At 44.8% G+C, this 25,141-nt stretch overlaps 1 protein-coding gene and 1 pseudogene across 4 annotated transcripts in view; both read left to right on the top strand.

The window, feature by feature from the left end:
• GHR (growth hormone receptor) overlaps nucleotides 1-25,141 on the top strand; it is a 213,743-nt gene that overhangs the window by 6,473 nt on the left and 182,129 nt on the right. The gene's annotated exons all lie outside the window — the stretch shown is intronic.
• LOC114227807 (U6atac minor spliceosomal RNA) lies at nucleotides 12,698-12,804 on the top strand (annotated as a pseudogene).

Here is a 25,141-nt window from a genome sequence, read left to right as displayed (position 1 = left end):
TTTCCCAGTAAACCAAAGTTACGGCCTCAGTGAGTCCCCAGCTGCTGCTTTTGTTTGTGTTACCAGGACCTTAGTATTAGAGTCCACCTGCTTGTGCACTGGCCCAAAGAAATGCCTGAGCAGGAGTTTGCAGGATGGAGAGAAAAACAGTTTACTATTGAATAGGCCAACCCAGAGGCAGGGAGCCCAATGGCAGGTAGGTTACAGATTAGGGCAAGTCGCAGGATGCCATGGGTTAGCGGTTCTGGTCTTCCAGGGAGCTTACTAGTCAGAGGTGAGGTAAGGATAATGAATCTTTTCCTCAGGTCTTGAGGACAGTTCTGACCTCTGTTCCAACACCCCTGTGGGTAAAGTAGCCAGGGGATCGTTCCTCCTGAAACAACTTCGGTCAAGATGTGACCTTTCGCCTGCAGAGGTCTGGACCTGTGACCAGCAGTCAGGTCTGGGCTGTTCTGCTGCTTGGGGGGTTGCTGATTATTGAGGGAAAGGCTAGGTCTTGAGGGACCTACACACACACACACACACACACAGAGAGAGAGAGAGAGAGAGAGAGAGAGAGAGAGAGAGAGAGAGAGAGGGGGGATTTCTAGAGTTAGGACTTAAGCTAAATTTAACCAAAGTCCTAAGGACCCTCCGTTTCACTGGAACTGTTGAAATTTCGCTCCTTCAGAAGGGGCTGCTGTCCAGAGATGAGTTGCTTGTGACGTTTCCGCCAGGCTGCCTAACCACTGCCATACAACAGTGAAAGGCACACCCAGATGATTGTTGGTGACTTTACGAAGTTTGGATTTAAGAATCAATACTAAAAGCCATTCCTGGGTACATATATTTGTAAGAGGGATTTCTATTTGCCCATGTTGGGAGACCCTCCTTAGACAAGTGGGACTTTGGTAAGTTAAGGGACAATCGAATGCTGGCCAGTTGGGGTGATGGGGGTGGTGGTAAAAGGTCTTTCTTGGTAAAGGGCAGCCCGTGACGATGTGACTTAAGAACTGAGAGCCCGGAGGAGTGCGCACCAGAGCCGACACGTGTTTTGGTCCCTGTTAGAGTAACCTTTCCCCATCTAGGTCATGCTATCATCTGAGCTTGTTTTCTTTTCTTCACAGCACTTACCACTGTCTAATATTATCTTGTTTATTAATTTGTTTTCCTGGGTTGTGTGTGTGTGTGTGTGTGTGTGTGTGTGTGTGTCTGTCCATGTCCACTGACAAGAAATGTAAGCTTCCTAAAAGTAAGGACCTTTTCTATTTTGTTCACTTTTTATCCCATAGAAAATCCTTAGCAGGTTCTGGTTGAATGAATGCATGCATGCATTTTAGAATGGAAATTTCTGTTAGCGTTTTTCCAAACATTTGCTTCCCTTCCACACATCCCAAAATGTGTGGCTTTCGAGTGTGTCAGTTCCCAGTGTATTTATAATTTGGTGAGATTTCTTCACAGTATGGAGTGAGGAGCTCTTTCCAGGAACCGAAAAATAATCCAGGGCACCCATAATATCTCCCTGACAATGACCGTGAGCTGATACACTCAGTAAGCACTTCTCTCCATCAGCAAATATAGTCAGGCGTGATGTCTTGGTTTGGATTTCTCCCAGAAGCAGCCCACGACATAAGGATTCAGGTAAAAATTTATTTGGGGAAGTGAAACGAGGCAAGGAGCCACTCACATGTGCATTGTCAAGCAAGTTACAGCCCTTAAGAAAAGATCAGTGATCTTTTTGAAGCGAGTTTGGGAGCCCAGGCAAAACACACAGCTTAGAGTCCTCTCACCCAAGGTGGAAAGAGTTAGAACATTTACCCACCAACTTTCCTCAGTCAGTAACTGCTGGGCACTGATGCTGGGCAGAGCAAAGCAGCCTCAGGGCGCTAAAGGGAGCCTTCAGCCAAAGCGATGGGATGCTGGTGGTTAGAAATTAGTCAGTGTGCCCTAGCAGGTTTGGCTCAGTGGATGAAGCGTCGGCCTGCGGACTCAAGGGTCCCGGGTTCGATTCCAGTCAAGGGCATGTACCTTTGTTGCGGGCACATCCCCAGTAGGGAGTGTGCAGGAGGCAACTGATCGATGTTTCTCTCTCATCGATGTTTCTAACTCTCTATCCCTCTCCCTTCCTCTCTGTAAAAAATCAATAAAATATATTTCAAAAAAATAAAAGAAAAGAAAAGAAATTAGTCAGTGTGAGGTTGTAGGGTGAGGGGATATGGTTGGGGAAGGGACAGGCAACTTGCACTGGACTCATTTCATATTTACAGAAAAGTTATAAAGATGTAGAGTTCCTTGACCAGCTTTCCCCTGATGTTAACATCCAGCACCATGGTGTACTTGTCCAAACGAAGAAACCAACATTCGTAGACTATAAATGAAATTCCAGATTTTCTGTGTTTCCACTAATGTCCTTTTTTCTGTCCCAGGATTCAATCCAGAATATCATATTGAATTTAATTTTACAGTTTTTAACCACTATGTATACACTTTCATTTGGACCCTCTCCTATGTTCAATTAACTAGTCTTTGTCACTAGATAGTAAGTTCTATGAAAATATTGACATCCAGCATCATGTTGGACACAGCGTATGTTCTCAAAGCAAAAATAATAAGAACAAAACTAATTCAGTAGGCTTATGTGTAGCTGAGCCTCCATCAATTAGCTAAGAAATACTCATAACAGTGTGATGACTTAGAAGAACTTTGATTTTTGAACATGTGTCCTAAACATCAAATATGAAGCAGAACCCCCTAAATCAGACACAGCCCAGGGCCTTCCATGTGCCTGGCATTGTGTGTGCATGTCACATTTAATCCTGCTGTGAGTCACATGGCCTTGAGGACCTTAGACGGATGGAATGAGACGCGGGGATTGTAAGGCCCTTGCCCAGGGATTCATAGGTGGTAAATGACACAGCAGAGGTGACAGCTTGGTTTCTGACTTTGGAGCCTATACTCCTAACATTGTAGTCAGTTACTCCTGCTCTTCTGCACTTGCTCAGCCCCTATCCTTGGTGCTTTGTGGCGAGGCCTGCAGTCTCTGACAAGTCTGAATTATTAAATCGCGACAGACGTGGGCGCCTGGTATATTTCACGTGAGTTGGATGAAGTTAACCTTGAATCTGTGGGTTGTTTTCAAAGCCTGCCTCACTTTGGTCAAACCTGCTATCTTGGTATCCACAGAAAGTCGCCCATCTGCCAAGAATAAAGTTTTGATACAAGGCTAATAACAGGCTCGGATGCAAGCAGCTCTAAAGAGTAGGACGTTGATGTTGTATAATAATTCATGTATTTTATAATGTGTTTGAGTTTGGATTGTTCACCTCCATTTTTCAGTCTTTCCATAGTTACCATTTTTTGGTGGGCTTCGTTTTTTAAATGCCACACGAGGGCTATGGAATATTTAATGAAATCTTGGACTAATCTTTATACTTGCAATAGCCCAGAGGAAAATCACCCTTGGTCGCCTTGGCACTCGGGCAACGAAACTCGAAAGGAGAAATTCTTCTCAATCATTTGAGCTTTGACTCTGGGATGCTAAGCAGCATGGATATGCAGGCTAACCAGCGCTGAAATTCCTCTAACCTCTAATTCTAAATGGAGAAAAGACTAAGCTTTAAGGTCTCTTGTTTATTTTCGCTTTGATTACAAGTTGTGGGGAGCCCTAGAGTTAGTATCTAATAACGCAATCTAGGCGGCACACACATTATTGGCTCAGAATGAGATCTACGGAGCTACAAAAGGACAATCATGTAGAAATGGTCTTCTATTTTTTTTTTTCTTAGAAGAAACAAGCCGGGATTGACTGCAAGGTATTCCCTTCAGACTCTGACGTTTAGAGCGTTGCACGTTTTTAAAAGGAGAAACAAGATTTCCTTGTTGAACATATGTATGACACTGTTTACTTAAATGGCTATATTAAGTTGACATGGTTTTAAAGCACGACCTTTGACCCTTTGTACTTGGGATTACAGGCACAATCTGTTCGTGCAGATTTGTAAACTGTGCCCCAGCAAGACCCCTCAGGCCCTGGGGTGTCCAGAGGAGAGGCCCAGCTGGCGGCACTGCCTCCTCCACCCCTCCACCCCTCCACCCCTGCACAAGGCTCTGCTTCTGAGAGCGTTACGTTGAAAGAACAGCCACTCTTGAAAAAGCAGCAAACGAAGATGCTCAAACCTGCTGTCTATTTCCTGCGTCACACAGACTGCTTTCTGACTGCCTCTCTTAAGGAAGCCCTCAGATTTCTGAGGAAAAAGCACGTAGCTGTTCTGTGCCCAAGTTCAGATTGACTTTCGTAACTGCTAGATGTGAGCTCCTAAGGGCTGTGTATTATCTGCTTAGTGGGCACTCGATAAATAGGTTGCTTCACTAATTACTGTTATGTGCACAATGTTAAGGGAGTGCTTATTATGACTGGGGGCTGTACCATGTTCTTTTTCATGCTATATTATTAAATCCCACACAAGATTCCTGGGATTTACCTCATTGTAATTTTGAAATACTATGACATGAGGAGGTTAAATAATTATACAAAGCCCCTCGGTAGGTAAGTAACACAGTCCAGATTAAAACACAGATATTCTGCCCGGCCAGTATGCTCAGTGATTGAGTATCGACCCATGAACCAGGAGGGCATATGCCTGGGTTGTGGCTCGATCCCCTGTAGGGGACATGCAGGAGTCGGCCAATCTATGAGGTTTATCTCATCAATGTTTCTATCTCTCTATCACTCTCCTTCCCTCTAAAATACAATAAAAACATACTAAAAACAAACAAATAAATAAATAAAACACAGATCTTCCTAATTCCAAATGTGTCCAACTCTCCTGCTTCTCACTACTGCCCATGGGGTGCTTTTAAAAATATGTCCACAAATTCTTTGGTATTCCTTCCTTCAAGAGGTTCAATCCAAATTCCCTCCCCTGGAGAGGGGGCTGGACTTAGTGGCTCATTGCTAATGAACAGAGGAAAGCGGAAGCGAAGATGTGCCACTTTGGAGACTAGGTCACTCAAAGGCACTGTGGCCTCTGTCTCGGTTGTTGTCTTTCGGATCCTTCACTCGGGAGAAAACTGCCATGTATTGAGCGGCACTTCGAAGAGGCCCATGTGGAAAGGAGACGAGGGAGTCCCACCGCCGTGTGGTAGGAAGAACTCAGGCCCCCAGTCCAACAGCCACTGTAAAACTGAAGCCTGTTGACAGCCATCATAACAGTGACCTTGGAGGTAGAGCTTTCCGCAGTCCAACCTCAGAATGACTACAGCCCCTCCCACCAAAGCTTGTCTGCGAGCTCATGAAAAACCCTGAGCCACAGACACCCAGCTAAGCCTCCTCTGGCCCCTGCACTTACACTGTAAGGCAATAAATGTTTGTTGTTTTAAACTGTTACGTTTGGGGTTCATTTGTTATGCAGCAGAAGATGGCTAAGGTAGCCTAATACCTTGACCATGTTTTAAAAAACAAATTGTCTTAACGTTATTATATCTCAAATTTTGAAACATTCATACAGCAAGGAAGAAATTTCCAGAGAAAAACATGCTGCCGAACGTAATGTAGTAAATATTAATGCCCAATTAACATTACAGTATAATGATTTCTCTGGGATTTGGGACTTTGTAATTCAAAGGACAACGGCTTTAAAAATCCATGATTTACAAAGGAAGGATATGAATAATAACCTCGCTACTGAAGATAGCATTTTGAACTTCTAAAACAATCCTCCAGGGGAAACTCAGGACATATTCTGTTTGGTAGGTTATCGCTCACCATCTTAAACAATCATGAGCTTACACTTTACATTATTTAGAATTTTAACCTCTTCCCTAGCGATTTTACTCAGCTCACAGGTCAAGCCATTTCTTGGTTTGCCCTGCCCGAAAAATGTCATTAACTCCACTTTATGGCCACTTGCAGTTTAATAAGTGACTTGAACTTCTATTCATATCTTTTAAGCTTAAGCCCAACACTGTGTAGAAGACTTTGGGATATAGCGCCATAATCTTAATTTAAGGATGGAGTCTGAAAGCTGGAGAGAGAGATATTTAAAGTATAAATGTAAAGGACATACTGAGGTACTGAATTGGGGTCACTTTAAGTCCTTATAGATAGAAGATCCTAGGTGACTTGCCTTTGTAAAAAATATATAGATACATGTGAAAGTGGTTTTTTTCTTAGGTATTTACAAAGGGATTACATGAGTTAAGGAATTCATTTATGAAACATATGGCTGGTTCTTGTGTGGTATTCGGAGTGAATATACGTAGAGATGCTGTTTCCCTTGCTCAAATTGAGGAAACCAGATCAGACCCTCCTAGTTCTCCTTTTCAGTGTTTCCCCTCCATGCAGCTTATACCCTGAGTTCTCAAAACTACCTTTCATATTGAACCGACCTTCTTCGTGCCTCTTGATCTTGATTCATGGTTTGTGCTGTAGGGGAGGATAAAGATGAGTATTGAGAGCCAGAGTATAAAAATCCATCATTACCATAATTCATTCGTTCACTCACTCACTCACTCACTCACTTATTAATTCAATTGACATTCTGCCCAGGTCTAGGTACTGGGTTACTATGATAAGCAATTTAGAACTAGCTTCTGCCTTATGGGAGTTTGTGGTCCAGGATGGAGAAAGACATTAACCAAGTATAATTAAGAACTGTCATGAATCATGTGAAATAAAGGTATAAGGGGGCCTCATCCAGGTTGGAGCTCCGTGGTGAGGGAAAGAGATATATAAAGTGTCCAGCAGTAAAGCGGGAGGGAGAAGGAAGAGCAATCTGGGCAGAGGGAAGGGAGCCAGAAGGTGCCCAGTGCTGTTGAGAGCTGAGAACAAGCAGTGGTCAGAGTTCAGGAGTGAGGAAGGCCATTATCTGAGAAGAGTCCAGAGAAGCAGGCAGGGGCTATATCTTACACAGTGTTGCAGCCTGAGTTACAGTCTTTATCGTAAGAGCAATAGAAAACCTTGAAAGTTTTAAAGCAAGGGAGTGACATAGTCGGGTCTGCATTTTAAGCAGTTGTTGTGGGGTCAAACCCTGGAGTCAAAATAAGACCACCGGAGGCTGCTGATTGATTAAAAAACAGGCAAGGATTTATTGAACTGGCCAGGACGGCCGAGAGAGCACCACACGCAGGTGGAGTCCTCACGACGCGGTGCTGTCCCAGGAGTAGGCAGTCCTTTTAAAGGTCCAAACCACAAAAATTTTCCTTTGTTCTAAATTCTAAAGTCTGGGAACAGCCTGCAGGGGGGTTCCCAGCCCCTGCTGGACATTATTGGAATGTGGCCCTATCTTGCGAAAGCAGGTTTTACAGAAGCAGACCCAAGCGGAGTCAGTAATCTCTAAAGGTTATCTACAGTTTCTACTCCTGGAGCCACTGAGTCAGTAGGAATCGATCTCCTGTAGTCCTGGTCCACAGGCACAGGAAAATTACCTCTGTGAGTCTCCAGGTCTCAGTCTGGAAGCTGAGGTGACCACCCTATTGTCCAAGCAAGCAAGTGCGTGCAGAAGCCAGAATAGCAGGGTTAAAATTCAAACAGCAGTTTTTACCCAAGTATGGTTGCTACCATACTTCACAGCTCACCTGGCTCTATTATGAAAACTGGATGGAGGAGGGGGGGAAGAGTTGTTGAGGGAGATGGATTGTGAGTCTGTTGTGAGCCAGAGATGTTGGTCACTTGGACCAGGGTAGTGGTGATAGAGAGAAATGAATAGATGTACTATTATGTATGGTAATAGATTTACCATTTATTTATGAAGTAAAGTTGATCGGACTTAGTGCTGACTTGGACATGACTGGGTGAGGGGTACCACGGGTAACTCCCAGGTATTGGGTTAAAGTGAATGTGGAATCCTGGAGGGTGGCCAAGTACAGGTTGGGAGAAAGAGGTTTAGTTGGGGACATTTTAAATTGGAGGCCTTTTTTTAAGACATCCACAAGGAAATGCAGTGCTGTCTTGGGTCCTAGGTCAGAGGAGATAAGAAATTGGAAGTCAGTGGCGTACACACAGAATCAAAGCCACAAAAATAAGTGAGATCACAGACAGGGTGAAAATGAAGTGAGAACGGAAAGCACAGGTCTGAGCCACAGGGAACTCCAACATTTAAAAGCGAAGTGGAGGAGGCGACAAATAAGAGTGAAAAATGGGCCAGAGTAGATGCATTACAGAAAGGAGCAAATTTTTGTTTGTTGGTTTGTTTTAATGTAGTTTAAGGGCCTTATTGAGCTACAATTGGCAATAACCTTGTGTAAGCTTAAGATCACCATGGTGATCTGGTATGTGTATACATGTTAAGTGATCACCACATTAAGGTTAGTTAACACACTCGTCACCTGTCACAGTCCTGTGTGTGTGTAGAACATTTAAGATCTGCTCTACCAGAACATGTCTGGTAGACAATACAGTATTAAACTAACTGAAGCTTTCCCCTCAACAGCATAAAAGGAACAGACAACCCTTTGATACTCTCATCACCAGTTGGAGATGGATCCTTGTGACCAGTTTGCTGTGCCCTCACTTACTGTCAACAGTGACCTAAGTGGATCCTCCCTTTCGGTAGCTGAGACCTCAGTGTGTGTTTCCTCTGAATTGGTCCTAGTCGCTGACATGTCTCTGTTTGGCATTGATTTTTGAGCTTTCATGGAACTTGATTTACAAGGAGTAGAACTCTGAAAATCCTCCAGTCATCCATTGAGCAAGTTCTTTTTGAGGTACGCCTCACCTCTCTGGTAAGGGAGGGCCTGACCAGTCCTTTGCCTTTGTGGAGGGTCTGGTCCAATGTCAATGTTGCATGATGGTCACTGGATTTAGGAAAAAGGGACTCTAGCATCGGAAACTAATACTTCTGCTGGGGAAGTACTTGAAATAGTTACAAACTACATCTATCGAAACCTAAAACTCTAGTTCATTGGCAAAAAAGGTAGTGTTGAAATTAGTTTCCTTAACAGCGTGTTGGGATAAGCTGTGTGTGTCGTCTCCTGCTAGCTGCAGGGTGCTTTAATCTTCGGACCGCCCTTTCATCTTAATGGGTTAGGCCAGATTAGTGGTTTCCAAGTCTGGCTACACATTAGAATCACCTGAACGCTTACCACATAATCCGAATTGCCCTTGGAGGAGGGGGCAAGCAGGCACATTTTCAAAGCTTCCAGGTGGTTCTTTTTTCTTTTTGTTTTTGAAGCGAGGGCCGAACCTGACTGGAGGAGGTCCCGGCTGGAAATGCAGAGGTGAGTTTTTGTCTGCACATGGGTACAGAGCTTACTTATGTATTAAATTAGTAGCCAACATTTGGGGGGAAAAATAAAAGATTTTCAGTTTCTCTTGAAAAAAAAAAATGGAAAGATTGGGCAACAGTTTTGGGCTTTTGTTTCTGAGTGGCAGAAATTCAGCGAAGTAAACCACAGTTTCTGCCGGGGCCACTTCACTCATTGGTGTTTCCTTCCTGGCTCTTGACGGCCTTCTCGTTTGTGAAACTGAACTAGATGGTCTGAAAAGTCTCACAAGTATTTGGATTGCTTGTTTCCAACGCCATAAAACGGATGGCAAACAAATGACACCTTGATCTATAAACTAGTGGTTATATGAAATCAAAGGGGACTTCATCTTTGAAGACGGAAAATCCCAGGTCAGGTGGAGGGGAGATAGCGACCCCCACCCCATGCTGCTTGTAGAGGCCACCTGTGGGGGTGGGGGTGGGGGGTGGGGAGGGATTAGGGAGAGGAGGCAGCAGACGATTAATTCACTTTCCGGGGATTTTTAATGACACTCCCCTCCCCTTCTGCATTCTTTCCTGTTCGGGAGCTGGGTCATTAGTTGGGATGTGTCTGGCTTTCCCCAGGGAGCGAAGAGGCCATTGTCAGGGCTTTGCTCTCTTCTTCCTGTGCTGCCTGCGGAAGGTTCCTCAGGTTCTGGCCCTCCTTCCCCCTCCGGGTGGCTTCCTGCTGTGTGTCTGCCTGAGAGCATGTACCTGCAACTGGGGGTTGGGGGGGGTCTGCTCTGTGTGGTTAATTGGCAGCCGCCTGGCATGAGATTTAAGTGGGCGTATTTGAATTAATAGGATTTTGCTTTATGCAGGTTGAAAAATATGTACTTGATTTGTGTAGGGCCTTTTGCCCAGGTGGATAGTCCTTAAATAGTCCCTTTTCTATTAAAAAAAAAAAAACTACAGTATCAACCTGATGAGATGCGCTATATATGATAACAATACGAAACATAAGTTATGAGCACTTTACACGCCCAGCATGTTCCAGGTGCTTAACATAAATATGCCATTTATTCCTCACAGCCATCCTATGAACTGAGGTGGTATTATCATTCCTGTTTCATAGATGAGGCTCGTTGAGGCTCCAAGCAGCTATTTGATTTCCCATATTTCAAAGCTACTGAGATCCATTAACCTGTATTACCAGACCTCTGTTAGCAGTTTTTGGTACATTCCGATGTGTATTGGTTTTGCCAAAGATAAAACACACTGTTGTATATCAAAAATGATTTTTTCCTTGTTCCGTCAGTTACTGCGCTGGATATGTTGTTATTGTCTATGACGCTGTTTACACATGGTGGGTTACTGAATCCCATGTAACTTCAAAAGTTCTTAATGTATCTAAGCTTATGGCCTGTATTTCCCACCTTTAACTTAAAAAAGTGGCACTGGTAACCCAAGCAAATTGCTTACTAACCATAAAACCCTGGGCCTCTCTGCCCCAGTTTCCCTGTTGGGAGCATGGAAGTTATACTATACTAGTAGCCCTGCACACGAATCCGTGCGCCAGTAGCTCACTGCTGCCCTCCAGTAGCTCCCCTCCCCCCCCACCCCCATAGCTTGCTGCCCTGCCCTCCTGTAGCTCCCTCTGCCCTCCCCCACCCCTCATAGCTTGCTGCCCTGCCCCCTCCTGTAGCTCTCCACCGCCAGCTTGTAGCTCGCTGCCCCACCCTCCTGCTGATCTGTGATCTGGTCGCTATGTGGTTGGTAGTTATGCTTCACGGCATAACGACCATTTGCGTATTACATCTTTTTTATATAGGATACCTAACCTCAGCCCGCATGGATGTTTCCAGGGCCAAGTGTGATAATCAACCACAATGCATTCCCCAGCCCTAGAAGATGCCCATGTGCATCTCAGGTGCTGCTGCAGCCACTGCGATGTGGAATGTGAGATTAACATACTTTTGCTTAAAGACAACTCTCCATGGAGGGCTTCTCATTTTATAGACTTAACTTATTCAAGGTTTTCAGACTGGTTGGGCAATGGGAATGTTTTGTCCCTGACACCCAGGCTGCAAGTTGATTTCATTTTCCCACTCATTTCTGACAGTCTCCTTCCTCCCATGCTGTCTCGAGGCCATTGCTGCTGAGTGCTTCCCCGTGCGGACGGACTGACTTCCCCCGGGGAAGCCGAGTCTCGTCTTCGAGGCTGAGAGGTTGCTTACCTGTGGCTCAGCCTCTGCAATAAGTTGACACATGAAGTGACTGTCCTTGCACAGCTCATGCCAACTGGTCAGGAAAAGATTTGTGGGGAGCTGGAGGGAGTGGGGGCACAGTATCTCTGGTCTGTTAAGTAATTTAAATTATGAATTGAGCCTGTCAGTCATTGTTGTATGTGTGGTTGTGTGCTTGTCATAATTGTCTGGATGCTATGGCAAAAATAGCTGCCTTTAAAAAAGTAAAAGAGTGAGAACAGTGTCCACACTCTTCTTAGGCCCCTGTTCCTGTGTGCATATGTACGCCTGTGTGTACGCATGTGCATACCTATGTATGTGTGTGTATGTGAATTTTTATAGGTGGTTTGTGTGCATGTTCACTAACATTCATGCTCTGCACAATTACCGCAGCGAATTCAACCATGACAGCAGTTACAAAACAGCCAAGAAATTATAATTGTCCCCAGTAAATACTTTTGCTGCCCAAGAAACTTTTTTGTTTTCCATATTGTGGGATAAAAATAAACATTTGTTTTAAAACAGCTTTCTCATAAAGTTCTCTGGTTGGCACCTATAAAACCAAAGTTTATTAACTCTTAATCTTATGGAGTTAGTGAGGGATAAACGCTCTGAGCTCTGTAATCTCTCTTGCTCTCTTTAAAGGTTTGTGAAAAAGAAACTTAGGAGTTTTTATTTTTAAATTAGTATGCATTGAGGGGGGTATGTTAGTTTCAGGATAATTTCAAGTCTTTTAAGGGTTGCTTATTACTACAAGTTTTAACTATTACTTGTTCAAATTCAGTTAATGCAAATTTCTGCTTTAAGGAGAGGGTTTTTACTGCCAACCTCTTTAGTAAGTTCTAACTCAAAAGGAAACGATGCCAAACTAGAGAAGCTATATAACTAATGTCCCTCAACACCTGTTTTCTGGCAGTCATAAGGCTTTTGAGTACATCAAACATAATAATGAATTACCTGCTTGTTTATACTTCGGTCCCAAAGGCTAAATGCCCCTTTTTGTTATCCTGTGTGTGTTTCAGGCAAAGGCTTTCAGTCAGCTTTGCTCCCTGGTGTGAAATGCTGGACAGGGAGATCTGCAGTCTAGTCATGAGAAGTTTCACTCCGTTTCATTTACTAGAGCCTGTGAGCAAGGAAAGAAGAAATGGAAAGACCAGGAGTGTGACACAGGCACAGTGACCTGACTGGGCTATTTCTTTGTTTGCTAGCAGGCTGGAGACTTGATAAGTTATCTTAACACAATAACGATGTCCTGGCTTTCTGAAGTTCAAACTACTCTACACCTCCCTTGTGTTGTATGAAAGGAGAGAAAGTTAGCACTCCCCTTGACAAGGATGGAAGAGGCTCTCGGGCCTAACAACACACATACGGTTAAGGCATTGCCACCTACTCTATACCTCCCACTCTGAGATGGACAGCGTGAGAAGTGGACGGATCGTGGGCGTTAGGCCTCCATTCAAATCCTGCTCTTACATGTTCTAGCCATGTGTTGTATGGACTGAATGTTTGTGTTCCCCTCAAAATCATATGTTGAAGCTCTCACCCCTATTGTGTGACTGGATTTGGGGATAGGGCCTGTGAGGAGGTGATAGAGATTCAACGAGGTTGTAAGTGTGGGGCCCTAATTCAACAGGGCTAGTGGATTTATAAGAAGAGGAAGAGACACCAGAACTCTCTTTCTGGCATGTGAAAACGTACTGAGAAGGCGGCTGCCTGCAAGACAGGAAGAGAGTCCTTACCAGCAACAGGTTTGGCTGGCACCTTGATCTTGGACTTCAGCCTCCAGAGCTCTGAGAAATATCTTTCTGTTGTTTAAGCCACTCAGTCTGTGGTGTATGGCAGCCTGAGCAGACTAGTATAGCGCAGAACTAAGTTACTTAAATTTACTAGAGGTAGTAAATTACTTAAAATTACAAATCCTGACCACCATTTATTCTAGCCATATAAGCTTTTTCATCAACCTACAAAATGGTTTTGTTGTGAGTTTTATTTTTTATTTTTTAAAATCTTTATTGTTGAAGGTGTTACATAGGTCCTCTTTCCCCCTCCCCCCCCCCCCATTAACCTCTTCCAGCCCGTGTTGTGAGTTTTAAATCAAATTGCACATGTACTTGTGCATCGTGGTGCTGAGCCATAGAAGGCATTTAAACTTGTTTTTGTTTCCAGGAAGTTTGGAATGGATCTTAATTGTGCAAACAGTTTGCAAGGGCTTCACCTGCTGTTAGAATAGTCCTATGACTGGTGCAATAATTTTGCATGTTAAACTTAGATTTTTATCTGCAGGTTGTTGAATCTGCAAACACCATTGACCAACCTAAAAGCAATAAAAAGTTTTTCCTATAGTTAATGGTCGATAGATTCCTAGGGAATCTGGAAGAAGCCAACTGTTTAAGAATGAAGCTATATCAATGACAATCATTTGAGTGCCTGTCAATAAGGAACTAATTATCTTTTATTATCCTACCTAATAATAGACAAATATGCAAATTGACCATACCTTCGCTATGCCCACGATTGGCCAGGAGGTGCAGAGGGGTGGGACTCAGGATGGCCGGGGTGGCCGATTGGCCCGGCGGAACGCTGAGCTTGCGTCGCCACTGGTGACGTGAGCTCAGCGTCTGCGCCATGGCTGTGCTGCGGCACAGAAGGGGCCTCTGGGGCAGCGAGCCCACATCCTGCCGTGGACCATCAAAAGCGGGGAAGCTGGGTGCCTGTCTGCTCCAGCACCAGGCTTCTGAAAGGCCTGGTGCACCAGAGAACAGGCACCCAGCTCCCCCACGATCGAAAGTGGGGAGCTGTGTGTCTGCTCCAGCACAAGCAGACCCCCTGCCATCAAAAGCAGGGAGCAGGCTGCCAGCAGTGTCCGCAGAGCATGCTAGGCTTTGCGGGGCAGTGGATATGGCCTGGATGGCAGGTTAGGCCTAGAGGACCCTACACATGCATGATTTAATCATGCACTGGGCCTCTAGTTTATTAATAAAAACCAACTGGCATAATTAGGCTCTGGTGAGTTTTCTTCAATGGCCTTCTAATACCTCATTCAGTATCACTTAAGAGGCACAAAAAGGCTTCTGTGCTCCCCAATAGATCCCAAGGTCTGCAGCAGCCCCCCGCCCACTCCACCTTTGATCATGCAGGTCCTCACCAAGGAGGATGCAGCTGGGTCTCGTGAGCATGGATGGGAGTGGGGGACAAACTTCGCTGGGCCAAGCTTTGCCCTCTCCCCTACCCTCCCTGTTGACCACATTGGGCCAGAGAGACCGTTTCCTAAGCTCAGACCTTATTTTATTCATTATCTGCACAAAATTCTTGACTGGTTCCAGCGCCCTTAGAATAAGTCTTCGCCAGTGGCCCCATTTGTCATCTTGCAGGTGGTAAGGCTCTGTGCTCCCTACCGTGTCCCCCTTACATAATGACCAGCAGTGCCATTGTCATTTCCTTAGGGAGGCCTTCCCTGCCACCCTTGACTGGCTCTGTGTTTATGTGTGCAGTTTTTTATCGTGTTGTCTTCTTCCCAATAGTTCATCAGTGCTGTGAGGGTGGGCCTGTGTGTGTTTGGGCTGCAACTCTACCTCCAGCATCTAGCTCAGAGGGAAAGAATGGCATGAAGGTTTACCCAGGGAGAGGAAGGGATTATTTACCCTAGGGAAGCATGCGGTGCTAGCAGGAGAGACTGGGGGGCGCCTCGTTGAGAAGAATGGAAAAGCAGAGGGAATGAGTGTTACCTCCTTTAAGATCATTTCCAAGTCGGATACCTAAGAGGTGATAGAAATAATCCCTAAGGTGTGCAGGTCCTGCCAGAGGCTTGGTGCCGGGGACCGAGAGCTGCTTCTTAAGAAGCAAATTCTGATGAAACTGTTCAGGACCATATGGTGGAAATAGGGTCTTAGAAATGAATGTCAAATATAATGTTCCCATTTCCAACCAGCTACAGACACGGGCTTGAATAATGAAACTGGGAAGTACTCTGTATAGAACTGGGAAGTCCTACTTGAATGGCTGGGTTTTTCTTGTCGTCTGCTTTGGGCATGTCAATAACCCAGGCTCTCTGGAAGTGAGTGAGGAGTTCCATTGCTCAGTATGCTCATGCTAATGATGAAATAATTTCTTATTGAAATAACTTATTTAAATTAAGTATAATCGTACTTGTTTGGGATGTTTTGTTTTTACTTTTGCATCAAAAAAAGATGTAATGGGAGCAAAATATTAGATCTTAATAATTAATTCAGATATAGACTGACACTTGTCAAACTATGTCAGTTAATTATTTTTTCCACACAGGAGGTCTATTTTCAAATAGGTAATAGGATTACCCAAATGTTTGCTTTATGGAAGGTTACAGTCATTCCTCATTCTTGGTTCTTCCTTTGTCTCTGCCTTGTTATGGTTATAAGACTGAGTACTTGGTTTTAGATATGATGACAATGTGTGTGTGTATATGCGTGTTTGAGAACACACATGTATACATAGGGAGATCCTTAAATCCAGAAATGATGGGAGGCAGAAATATCAGCACTGCCTTGCATGATTTTATGTTGAAGAAGTATAGCTTCACCTTAAAATGCATTGCTGAAATGGAAACTAGAATGTGTGTGTCGGGGGGAAGGTAATCTATATACAGACAGTACTTGGGTTACATCAGACTCGACGTAAGTCGCTTCGTGGTTACGTTAAAAAAGTTCCATCATTTCGACGTATGTACATATGTGCTTTATGTTTTTATTATTTATTTACCACAAGTAAAGGACAAGAATTGTTATCTTTATTTAAAATTTTTTTTACTGTTTCACTTCATTACTGCTGTGTATGTGCTTCATGTGAGTGACGTAGGTGCTTATGTAGATTGGGTTCCGACTTACAGCGAAAATCGCGTTATGTTGCGTGGTAGGAACAGATCTCCAATGTAACCCGAGGACCTACTGTATATAAAAGCCTAAGCAACTGGCCAATTGGCCGACCGGCCAGTAGCTATGACGTGCACTGACCACCCGGGGGAGACGCTCAATGCAGGAGCAGAAACCACAGGCATGGAAATGTGAAACAGACTGATGAATCTCAGAGGGGAGGGGGGAGGGTGGGGAGAGATTAACCAAAGATCTTAGATGCATACTAGAGGCCTGGTGCACGGATTCGTGCATCAGTGGGGTCTCTAGGCCTGGCCTGCGGGGATTGAGCCAAAACCGGCTCTCCGACATTTCTTGAGGGGTCCTGGATTGCAAAAGGGTGCAGGCCAGGCTGAGGGACCCACTGATGCACGAATCTGTGCACCAGGCCTCTAGTACTTAAAATAAGGTCTTAATGGGAACTGGCATATCCTTTTAACTCAAATCGTTGAAAAATAAAGAAATTGCCAGAAAATAATTAATGATAACTTAGTTTCAGTATTATGCTGATTAATATTTTAAGGCTGTATTATGAAAAATCAGGGGGCGATTTATAATTTTAAGGCTTACACTGTAATTCCTGAGAGATTGTGATATTTATTTAACCTTTTCTTTATTTAATTTAAATAAAATTACTGTCATTTCTGTAAGCATTTATATAATGATGTTTTGCTTACTTTTCCATTAAAAATTACTAAGATAAATAAGGAGTCCTGGTGAATGAGATATAATTTAATAAACATGTATTTCTTGGTAATCAAGTCTTGCTACAAATATATATTTAGAGAGAAGCACAGTAGACAACCTGCATGATTTAGCCAATGATATGACTTCAGGGAAATGGTTTTATGCCTTATTGGCCATATCGTTTAATACTTGCCTTGGAAATAAAATTACATTCCAAGATTATGAGGATTGTGGAATTTTATAATCAGATATTCAAGTACTAAATTGATAAACAGCACTATAAACATAGAAATAGATTTTAGGTTAAATCTGAGAATGATTTAAAAAAACACACACATGCTTAAATCTTAGAGTAGACAACAATAGGAAATTCAAACTTTTTCCTGGAAATTTTCCATATGGGATAGTCATCATTCTGGAAATAGAAATAAAGAGGAGAGGTGGGTGGCTCGACCACAGACCTCTTCAGAGACCTGTCAACCAACCTATAGCTATAATTCATATATTTTATCATCATAGATATTTTAAAACAGAAAATACATTAAAAATAATTTAGTGCTACGCTGTTGATTTTTAACCAAGAAAAGAATTCCCCATAGCCACATAACTTAATTCAGTCACAGCTAGCACTGGGGTCCAGGTCTCCTGACATCTAATGCAGTTTTTCTTATTATCTTCTCCCTGGTCCTCCGAGTTTCTCAGGAATGTGTGTGTGCGTACGCGTGTGTGTTTATTGAGCATTTACAACGTGCTAGCTCTACTCTAGACGGCAAAGACAAAATGGTGAATGGGAACTCACATTCCGACTCAAAAACAAGCTTTCTCTCTTCTCCTTCCAATTGAAATGGCCCTTTCGCTTTCTCTGCAGCACTGAGGTGGGAGTGCATTTATTTTTACTTCTGCATTTTTAGAGAATTCGAGTGGGGCCCTGTCATGAGAAACACCTGTGTGAAAAGCTCAGTGCACCGTGGGAAGCAGGCCTTGAACAGGTGGAAGGTGATGCAGGTGGGAAGGCAGCTGTGTGAGTGGACCTAGTCCAGGGAAAAGAGAGAAGGGGGCAGAGGGAAGCAGGAATATTGGTGTGTGCTGATGGAGCAAAGAAAAGAGACAGAACCAGGGGACAATCAGCCACATTACCTCAGTTTTGTCAGGAGTATAATAGGGATCAAAGTGGGTTGATCCCCACTTTCGACTCTAAGCAAACCCTAGAGTCCTTGGCAGAGCTCATAATTCTCAATTATGGGCATTTGGTACACACACGTACACAGTGCACTTCCTAATATCTATTATTATCTTCTCCACTGCACGTAACAAAGGAGAATAATAGAAGTAACCAGGCTGGAGTGACCCTATTGAGGGAATTAAATGGACTGAAAAGGCACACTGGAATATATTTATTTGGGGGAAAATAATAAAGAAATAAAGTAGGAAAAGATTCTCTTTCCAGGAGTAGCTGTTTCCTGTTGCCACTTGAGCAGCTCTGTGACCTTCCTGAGAATGATCACTGTGTAAAAAGTCTGGGGACTGCCGAAACCGGTTTGGTTCAATGGATAGAGCGTCGGTCTGCGGACTGAAAGGTCCCAGGTTCGATTCCGGTCAAGGGCATATACATTGGTTGCGGGCACATCCCCGGTAGGGGGTGTGCAAGAGGCAGCTGGTCGATGTTTCTCTCTCATCGATGTTTCTAGCTCTCTGTCCCTCTCCTTTCCTCTCTGTAAAAAAATCAATAAAAAAAAAAGTCCGGGCACTGTGGGTGCAGTGTGACACAGAGCCTGGCTCCTCCTGGTCTAAGTTAGGTAGAAGGAAAGGCAATGGGGCTGCTGGTTAACATGAGCATCGGAATCAGGAAGAAAAGCAGACCGGCCGGGCCCAGAGGCGGCTGTAGGGTTGGCTCGCAGAGGTGGGGACGGGCCTGCCTGCTCCTGGCCCTGGCTCTGCCCGCTCTGCCTCTGCGAGGCAGGTCGAAGTGCCTGGTGTTGGAGCCTGAGGAGACCTTCCCCTCCGGCCAGTATGCAGGCGTCTCCCCAGAACCCAAATCCCCTGACAATAGGAACAGCGGGATGGGCAGACAGACCCGGTGCTGAGAGGAGAGCAGCCTCCTCAGACCCAGAGACCCGGGACATTGGCAGACTCGGTACCCTTGGCAGCTGCAGGCCCTGCACAGCTGGGAAATGGGCCCGCGGGTACCAGAACAGAAGCATAAGCTGTGGTGGAGTTCTCAAGTTTGGACTTTACCTGAGATGTTGTTTCATGTTCTGGTTGTTTACTGATTTTTAGTGTCAGAGTTTCTTTCTGGAAAGTTCCCAGGGACATTTACTCAATGGGAATAAATATTCATTTTGTCTTTCAGAAGAGCATGCCCAAGAGTTAGCCTGTCTCAACAACCCAACAGCCTCACCTCCTAAATGGGGGTGGGGAAGAGTATATATGTATATACATGTATATCCATGCACATGTATATACATATATATGTGTGTGTGTGTGTATACATATAGTGTATGTATATATATGTATGTATATACATGTACATATCTCCTTATCTAATATAGCAGAAGAATATTTCAATTCCTCAAAGGTCAAAATTCAAATTCATAGCTATATCCCCAACAGGTTTCCTCTGGAACCTTGGGGATCACGCCATCCATCGGTAAACATTGCTTCTATTGCTATTCCAGTGCTTCCTTCAAATGGAACTTCTGTCACTCAGAAGCCCAAGGTGCCTCTCTGATGGTTAGAGCTGATCAACACACGCTCCTTCAAGACACAGACTTTCCAGAGAGGAAGCCTGCACTTAGAGAGTAGTTTGGGACAGACCAGTGTGTCTTCTGTGAGGCCCCCCACCAAGCAGAGACACTCCCTGGGGTTGCCTGTGGGGTGCCTCTGTGTTGCTTATTCAGCTGAAGGAGTACTGAATTCAGTTGGAATTGAAATTTGGAGTAAAAAATACCACACAGTAGAGCTGCTTCTGTAACCACTTTGCCTCCCAATTTGCTTTTCCTTCTTTCCCAACCACCCCACATCCTTTTTTCCAATATTATTCTGTCTTCAGATGTACAGCAAAGTGGTTAGAAAATCATGTGCTTCATAGAGTGGTCTCCCCGATGCTTCAAGTACCCACCTGGCAGCATGGATGCATAGTTGCCTCAGTATTATTGACTATATTCCCTATATTGTGCTTGAGACATCCCCATTTCTATTCTGTACCAATTTGTACTTCTTAATCCCTTCACTTTTTCCCCCCAGGCCCCCAACACTCCTCCCCTCTGACAACTGTCAGCCACCCCACATTCTTGAGTAGTTTGTTTTAGATTTCCTGGGCTGGTTTAATTGTCTTTCTAAAATTCATTGCACTGAACCCATTGGGAATGGGTGTATGTTTGAGGAAGCCAGGAGCAAGGTAGTAAGTCCTGAGAATTTTCTCATTTTTGAGGGCAGAGGTCACTCTTTATAGTATTTATTTAAACTGCCTGCAAATATCTGAGTACCTTTCTGTTCCTACCTTCAACTGGGTCAGTGCTTAGCTCTGGACTAGTATGTGCCTCAATGTTTTTCCTAGGAAAGGCATGTGTCCCTCTCCCTCAGATTCCTGGGGCCTGAGGGAGGGGCAATTTTTTATTTGCTACTATTCTGACAGTAGGTTGGCTGGCTGCCATGGTCCTTAATGTTTCGGGTAAATACTTCCACAGTTGTGACTGAAAGGAATCCAAATCAATGCAAGGCATTTGCATCCACTCGAGGTTCATGGTGCTATATTTTGAGTGATTCTTCTATTGGTTGGTCACTTTACAACAGCATGATTCAGGAGAAGCTATAGTCTTGGAAAGTAATAGAAAAATCAAGCATTTTTTTAATATACTAGGAGGTTCACTTATCATGTAAGAAGTGTGATCAGTGATCAGCCAGAATGTCAGAGTCAGAAATAAAAATGGGGCACGCCACGAGGAAGGGTGAGTGGGAACCCGCATTCCTCCCAGCCCTCGACAGCGGGAAAAGGGGGCTTTCCCCCTCATCTGTAGGGTCTCTTTTGGACAGGAATACTGTTAGTGTGGTGCAATTTTCTGTATGAGTTAAGAAACATACATCAAGTTAACTTTAAAAACCATGAATTCCTAAAGATAATGCCAATTGACAATGAGCGAATGGTCAGAAACTGCTGACTGAGGAGAAAACACGTTTGAACCTGCATTCTCCTTTTCCCAGGCTACATCACACAATTATAAAGCCTTTCCCCAAAGTTCCCTTTGGGAAGTTTGTGGGGAAAATATGGTCAACAGAAGTAGGATAGAAAGTGGTGGCTTCTGGGTTCAGACAGTTCCAGCGGGTCGGGGTGTCACCCGCTGCCCAGTAGGCTGTGGATGAAGTGCTGTTGGGGCTACTTCTACCCCGTCTCTCCTCACACCCACACCGTGGTTCCTGTTGGCACACGTACTCTCTTCTTAATTGCCAATGTACACAGCTTGCAAATGAGAAATCTGCCCAAGGAGCCTGGGTTTGGTGCATAAAGGCTCCTTGGCCCCATCCGTGAGTTTCTGGTTCTGTGAGATCTTAAAGATGTATTTTATTTGGACATGTAAAAACAAAACAAAGCAAAAATCCCTGTTTCTTCCCAGCATCCAAATTAAATACTTTACTGATGGCAATAATCTTTACTGAGGAAAGGGGTAATCATTCATGATATCAACTATTTCTCGAATGATACCTACTTGACACATTAGGGTTGCGAGTCAAGTCTAAACATAATGCCCATTTAATGAGGCCAAGTGATGGAGCAAGAGCCTGGAAATATATATATAGTATATCTTCTATAATAATAAAAGCATAATATGCAAATCGACTGAACGGCCGAATAGCAGAACAATATGCTATGACACCCATTGGCGCCAGGCCAGCCAAGGTAGGTGCGATGTGATTGGTTAGGGGGGCTCTGTGATCGCCCCGCAGAGGGAGGCCCAGGCCACTGGCCAGGGGTGACCAGTGGTGGGGAGGGGGCCCTCGATTGCCCCAAAGAAGGAGGCCCAGGCCATCCTCTGCAGGGCAATTGATCGGGGGAGGGTGGGCTCCAGGGAACCGGGGTTGTGTGGCAGCGGACGCGGGTGGGGGCTGGGGCGATGAGGCAGCCGGGGCTGTGAAGGCCTACCCTTGCATGAATTCCCTGCTTCGGGCCTCTCGTATAATAAATATAGTAAGGAGAAGTCTTAGCTCACATCCAAGACCTTATCAGTGACCTAAAGACCGGTTGCCAGAGAAGCAGTAGCTGTTTGATCAGATCTGAACTCTGAAAACTCAAGACACTGCCATTGTGTCAGAGTGCTGTCAGGAAAAGGATTAAAACCCAGGGGTTGTGACATTCTGGGCTCTGTATTCCAGGGGCAGGATTCTCACTTTGTGGTTAGAGTCAGTCACAGTGTCTCTGCGCTCAGCACAGAGGAGGTGCTGTGTACGGCTCGCTGGCTAGCACACGCACTGGTAAGGGTGCCGAGCGCATGTCCTGCACACTTTGCTGCGGGAGATGATTTCCCTGTTGGAGTTTCCAAACTGTGGACATCCTTCAAATTCCAGGAAAGTCATCTTTACAGACAGGCCTGCGACTCGTACCGTGGGGACTCAGAACTCAGCGAAGCGCTGTTCTTTGGACTAAACTTTCCAGGCTCATGTGCATGGCACACAGCTCATTCAGTAAAAATGTGCTTCCTTCTGGACTTTGGGTAGGAGCACTGTTAGGATGCCCTTTACTAGTAAGTCTTGTAGTTGGGAAGTCATATATATGGTGGGAGAATGAGCCCTGAAGAAGTTTAATCACTCGCCCAGGGCGACACATGTGGAATAGTGATGAGTCTGCTAACTTTGGTCGAGTTAGAAATAAACGTTTTCCAGGAAGAAGAGTTGTGATGCTGTGATTGATCAGCCTGAGGCTTGGTCCTGGAATCCTGAAATCTGATCAAACTGTAGAAGATACTTTCTTTGTTTTTCTCCTGGAAATGGAGCGCCTGCTGCTCTTTTGTCTTGTATGTAACCATCCTGCCCCGAGGAGAGGACAGAACTGCTTTTAAATTCAAGAGGACACGATTTTCTGCTCACTCTGAGACAGGACCTGAGGCAGGTGCTCAGCAGGGGCTCTTTGCCAGAGACGCAGTATGTGAATTTTACTGTGAGAGTGAAACGTTGGCCCCTTTGTAAAAGGTTAATCAGAAATTCATTGTTGTTCTTTCCTGAGATGGAACCATTTAAATCCTGGCCTCTGAGCAGCAGTATTTTTCAGAGGCGAGCCAACCCTCTGCCAAGCGGCCCCAGAAACCCTGCAATCCTGGGGCGATGGGCGTGGCAAGTGCAAGGGTTGGACACTCCTTGGACCACTTACACCCCTGCTTCTTTACGCGAAAGCCAGCCAGGAGGAAATGTGACCGAGGCTTTTACCCACGGTCCATAGTTAGGAGCTGCTGAAAATGAAAGGAGTGTCCTAGCACTGGGTTGGTTGATAAAATTATGCCATCCCATTTCCCATTATTTTCAGGCTGCTGGAAATTGTTGGGAAATCAGTCCTGGAGCTGGAAGAGACCTCGTTCCCCCCTCGGCAAGCAGATCCACCTGGGCTGTCCCATTCCCACGCCTCCTGCACTTTCTCTACCGTTGCCGCTCACTCTCCCTGGTCCAGCTCCAGGGCTTCCTCTAGGTCAGTGGTTCTCAACCTTTCTAATGCCGCGACCCTTTAATACAGTTCCTCATGTTGTGGTGACCCCCAACTATAAAATTATTTTCGTTGCTACTTCATAACTGTAATTTGGCTACTGTTAATGAATTGTAATGTAAATATCTGTGTTTTCCAATGGTTTTAGGCAACCCTGCTAGCGGTTCTCAGCCTGTGGGTCATGACCCACAGGTTGAGAGGCGCTGCTGTAGAATCTAAGACCATTACATTACAGTATTTACATTACAATTCATAACAGTAGCAAAATTATAGTTATGAAGTAGCAACAAAAATAATTTTATGGTTGGGGGTCACCACAACATGAGGAACTGTATTAAAGGGTCGTGGCATTAGAGAGGTTGAGAACCACTGCTCTAGGTGAAGGTTTTCTTGCTTTTCTTATTCGGTGTTACTTGCTCATTCCTCCCTGTTCTCTAAGTCTTTTGCATATATCAGTACCCCGTCATTGCCTTCATCACCATATGCTTTGTACCGTGGTTATTTCTGTAGCGACCTTTTGCCTCTCTCTTATTGTTTGAGTCAGTGAATTCTAGACCCCGCGTTACAGGTGAGAGAATGAGCCCTGAAGAAGTTTCATCGCTCGCCCAGGGCCACACATGTAGAATAGTTATGAGTCTGCTAACTGCTCCAGTACATTTTCTCCTCCGGTGTAACACAGAAAAACCTTTTCTTCTCCTTTACTGCTTAATCAGATTTATTCTAGACATACATACATATGTACACATATATACAAACATCGGTACACATGAACACACACACACACGTGCACATACATCTAGCAATCCCTAAAGTAAACCAAGCTGTCTTTTCAGGGTCATAGTCAGTTATAGGAGGATCAGAATGCAGTTTTGCAGAGACCCTTGATTGCTCTGCTTGGAAGTTACACTCTGACAGCTCACCAGAAGACGTGAATTGCTGGCTCGCTGCACACAGGCCTGGCGCAGCCGGGCTGGTCTCTTCCTGAACTCCTCACCTCCTTCCTGCATTCCTCCCTGCAGCTGTTCTGTCTCCGCCCCAGACGGCGACCCCACCCTGCTCTCGGCAGATGATCTGGTTTACTGCTCTAGCTGGGGATGTAGGTCAGTAGTTCTCGAACTGGAACATGTGTAAACATCACTCAGAGGGCTTGTTACACCAGTGCCCGGGGCCTTCTCCCCAGGGACTCCGAGTCAGTAGGTCTGGGTGGGGTTCTGACTTCGCTTTTCTAACAGGCTCCCAGGTGGTGCCCACGCCGCCGGTTGGAGGACCACACGCTGGGAACCACAGCTTTGGGCCGTCCTGGGTGCCAGGGTGTCTTCTCCAGGAGAGACCTCCCTGGATTTTCATCCTTGCTCCCTCGCTGGGTCAGAATTCAGAGAAGGGCGGGTCTCTTCTCAGGGCCCAAGCCTTTCACCACCAGTTTTGTTTTGTTTTAAAATTACTGTTGGCATTCAATATTGTTTTGTAATAGAGTCAAGT

The sequence above is a fragment of the Eptesicus fuscus genome, chromosome 4 (genome assembly GCF_027574615.1).
Source record: "Eptesicus fuscus isolate TK198812 chromosome 4, DD_ASM_mEF_20220401, whole genome shotgun sequence".
Classification (NCBI taxonomy): Eukaryota; Metazoa; Chordata; class Mammalia; order Chiroptera; family Vespertilionidae; genus Eptesicus; species Eptesicus fuscus.
Note: the sequence above shows the minus strand (reverse complement) of the source record. Positions and strands in the feature narration are given on the sequence as shown.